The sequence below is a fragment of the Prionailurus bengalensis genome, chromosome D1 (genome assembly GCF_016509475.1).
Source record: "Prionailurus bengalensis isolate Pbe53 chromosome D1, Fcat_Pben_1.1_paternal_pri, whole genome shotgun sequence".
Classification (NCBI taxonomy): Eukaryota; Metazoa; Chordata; class Mammalia; order Carnivora; family Felidae; genus Prionailurus; species Prionailurus bengalensis.
The window spans coordinates 22,560,191-22,564,689 of record NC_057346.1 but is presented as its reverse complement, the minus strand read 5'-3'; positions in this window follow the sequence as shown (position 1 = coordinate 22,564,689).

The window sequence follows — 4,499 nt, the reverse complement described above, 5'->3', positions numbered from 1 at the left end:
CTGGCCAAGGCTCGATACGCCACTTCGAGAGAGCGATAGGATTGTGGAACTGTCTGTCAGGGCTGGAGGCGGGGACAAAGGCGCGCTCCTACTTCTTAACTGGGCAATACAGATATCACTCAGACGTCAGGGGGCGGGACTTCGTGCTCCTGTAGCGCTGTGATAGACCAGCTCAAGAGAGCGAGAGCGCGGAAAGAACGTGCTCGGAGCAGTTTGGTTGAGAGCCGAGGAGTGACGTGTCGGTCTGCGGACCGCGAAGGAGTCGCGGGGGATGAAGGTGTGGCGGGTTTACCCCAGTCATGTGACCAGAAGCGGAAACTACGCGGAGGAATAAACCGAATCTACAAATCCCAAAAAGCCGGGTTAGGGTAGCTCCCCTCTCGGTTTCCAGGAGATTGTAGAAATTGACCGTCATCAACCATAAGGTTAGAGAAGAGGAGGGAAGAACATTCTACCTATTTTAAATAAACACTCAAACGCTTTCTCGTCCAGACCGTTATATCTTGTACGGGATTTGTCCGACAGTTCGTTCAAGAGCTGTTTTTGACAGCGATAGACGAGAGAGCCCTGCCGATTTCTCGAGGCGTATCCTTTTCTTAAGCCCCCGACTTCGTGAACGAGCATGCCTAGCCCTAAAAGGATCGTGGGGGTTAAATTGGCAGACTCTCCATTGCCAGGCTAGTAAGTCAACCAACGCCGCAGGGGCAGTCCTTGCAAGCAGTACACAAGCTTTTTCCGGAGACCCAGCACGCAGCTTTGCTGTGCTTTGTCGGCTCACCCCTAACCACTTGTCTCTTTTCCCCCTTAACCGCCCTCCCCCTGGGGGGGGGGGGGGGGAGGCGGGGAAGAAATGCTGAGGTAGGTGAGGGCTGGGGAGAGGGAGAAGGGCGAAGTTCAGCAGCCAATCCCGTCCCCTCTCAGACACGCGTGTGTACACACACCCACACACTGCAGTGGGCAAAAGCTACCAAAGAAAATGGGAGCGTCGTAACTTCTAAGTCAGTGCCGATGCCACCACGCACTTCTCTTCCTATTTACGCTGTGAATGCAAACCACCAAAGATAAACTGAAAGCATATTTAAATCAGTGCTTCAAAATCATGGGTACTTTTCACAATTCACATGACCAAGCTGACCCTGGGCCGTTATGATTCAACAGCTCTGGGTTTTTTTGTTTTTTTGTTTTTTTGCTTTTTTACAATGTGTTCACTGTAATTTTGCTAATGCAAGCAAACTAAAGCTGAACCTGAAGGAATTGCAGAACTTCCAGTAAATGCTTCTTCAAAACAAGAGCTGATTTTTTTTTCTTGTCAAAAAAGAAAAAGGAATTAAAAATAGATTCCTTTGAAGTAAAAAAAAAAAAAAAACTGTTTCAAGAACATAAAATCTTGGTTTTTCATTAATTTTTAAAAAATTGTTGGGGAGCCTGGGTGGCGCAGTCGGTTAAGCGTCTGACTTCAGCCAGGTCACGATCTCGCAGTCCGTGAGTTCGAGCCCCGCGTCAGGCTCTGGGCTGATGGCTCAGAGCCTGGAGCCTGTTTCCGATTCTGTGTCTCCCTGTCTCTCTGCCCCTCCCCCGTTCATGCTCTGTCTCTCTCTGTCCCAAAAATAAATAAACGTTGAAAAAAAAATTAAAAAAAAATTGTTGAACATGTATGTTTCTTAAAGGGAATCTCATAAGTTCCCAGGTGGTAAAATTAAGTCAATTTTTTTCCAAAGTCAAAGTATACTACTCAAGAACAAAGTTCAAAATTTAAGCCTATTGTTAGGATGATTCTTTATTGCCAATTGATAGGGAAAGTCTTCTCTGTAAGTAAAATCAAGGTCGGGACAGCAGTCATGGGGGAAATTATAGTTTTGTAAACCCAGATATGATACATAAATTCAGCATATTAATTAATCCTCCTTCCTCCTGCTTTGTTGAACCAAAAGTTTTGAGTTGGTTCTTTCAGAAACACTATTTTTACTATTTCATCAATTGCTTAGAATAAAGCTAGATTTTGCCTGCTTTGTAGGAGTCAGTTCATTCCTGTGAAGCTCTTGGTCTTTCCTGAAGTGTCTACTTAACGTCTTTTACCTCATTGATCAAAAGAACACATGCCTTCATCTCATCTGAGGCACACAAGAGTAACAGTAGCTATTTTTTTCTTCAAGATGTTCTCCCCAGAATCTACCTTTCCAGGTGTGCTGCAAAAGCTACATTACCAAGATTTCTTCCTAATGCACCTATTTCACTGTTTCACATTGTTTGGTTGGGTATTTTGTTTTGTTTCAGTTACTCATCTATTTCTTGGATTTTTCCCTTTGATAGATTTTCAAGTAATTTTTTCAAGAAAGCAGAGTGGAAAGCAAACAATGCCTTTGTTTTGCCCTTAATAACACAGAATTATGGAAACAAAATTCGGACTCACCCATCCCTTATACACGACCACACACAAAAAAGCACCCTTTTAAGGCATTTTATCTTCTGTCATTTAGACTTGTTCTTAAGAAGTCTAATGCCCACGTCAATCACAATCCTCTGCAAGTAATGTATCTTTCTGTTTGATGAATGGCTTTTCCTTAAAGATCCCATCGATGTGTTTTTCTTTCATTTTTGCTGCTTTACTTTTTGCAGGAACTTTTTATCCGAAAACTCCAATTTTGTCATCAGTCCAGGAAATTTTCTTTGGTTGTATTCTTGTCCCCTTGTTCCTGTTCTCATTTTCTGAAGGTGCTATTTAAATGAATGCCAGACCTCCTGATTTTTGGCCATTTCCATGATTCTTAACTTTTTCCATGTCTTGATCATTCTGCTCTATGTTCTGAGAACTTTCCTTAATTTTATCTTTCAGTTCTCTAATTTAGGCTCCTCAGTGTCACTTTTTAAAATCATTTATTTTTTAATCCTGATAAATGTAGTCTTTCATCCCCATCTCCTATTTTGCCCACCCACCCCTCCCCTCCCCTCTGGTAACCACGTTCGTTCCCTATTGTTAAGAGTCTGTTTCTTGGTTTGTCTTTTTTTTCCTTTGCTCGTTTCTTTCTTGGTTTGTCTTTTTTTCCTTTGCTCGTTTCTTAAATTCCACGAGTGAAATCATATAGTATATCTTTCTCTGACTTCTTTCACTTAGTATCATATTCTCTAGCTCCATCCATTGTCATTGCAAATGGCAACATTTCTTTTTATGGCTGAGTAATATTCCACTATATACACAAACACCACTTCTTTATCCATTCACCTATCAAAGGACACTTGGGCTGCTTCCATAGTTTGGCTAGTGTAAATAATGCTGCAATAAACACAAGGGTGCATGTATCCCTTTGAATTAGTATCTTTGTATTCTCTGGGTAAATAGCCAGTAGTGCAACTACTGCATTGTAGGATAATTTTTTTTTTAATTTTTTGAGGGAGCTCCATGCTGTTTTCCACTCCCACCCACAGTGCACAAGGGTTTCTTTTTCTCTACATCCTCGCCAACACTTGTCTCTTATTTTAGCTATTCTGACAGGTGTGAGGTGGTATCTCATCATAGTTTGGATATGTATTTCCCTGATGATGATTGATGTTGAGCATCTTTTCAGGTGTCTATTAGCCGTCTGGATGTGTTCTTTGGAGAAATGTCTGTTCATATTTTCTCAGTGTAACTTTTATAAGCCATCTCATTTTCACAATTGCTTTAATGTCTAAGAACTTTCCTATTTCACCCCCTTTTCATAAGTAAGTGTTCTTACTTTATGGATGCCAAGTTTCCCAAATTTCTATGAAAGTAGTTATTAGAATTTTTAAAGTTAACTTTTGTTCTGGAATTAGCTTTCCTCCAGGTCCATGTGGTCTTTTGTTTATTTTGAGAGAGAAAGCATGAGTGGGGGAGGGATAGAGAGGAGTGAGAATCCCAAGCAGGCTCTGCACTGTCAAGAGCAGAGCCTGACACAGGGCTCGAACTCACAAACTGCAAGATCACGACCTGAGCCGAAGTCAGAGCTTAACTGACTGAGCCACCCAGACGTCCCCAGGTCCAGGTGGTCTTATGTGTATTTTGGGAAAGCTCCAGAGAGGCTTCTGATGCTGGTCCATAACTATTTATTTTCTCCATGGGTCTGAAAGCACTACAAAACATTTAAATTTGAAATCAGAGAATGAATGCAAGAATGGGAGGCTGAGTGTACAGCCTAACCTCTCATCCCACTGAGATTCTCTGAAATCCAGTGTTTTATCCAGCTTTGAGACCTATGGAAAGTAGCAGCTATTTGAACATGTTATTTTTAAAATTTTGATCATTTGTCACTCTCTTTCACAGCACTGTTAGGTCCAAGAGGACAGTAATCATCTTTCTGGATCATCCTTGAATCCCCAGTACTTTGCACAGTGCCCAACAGAGAAGGCAGTCAAATGTTACATGATGAAGTCATCCATTGGCTCTATGGACTCACTCTATGGACTCCAAAATATTTCAGTGATGCATGGCTCTCATTATTTAAAAGGCATAAGTTACACTGTAGTCAGCTTCCTTTTAACTT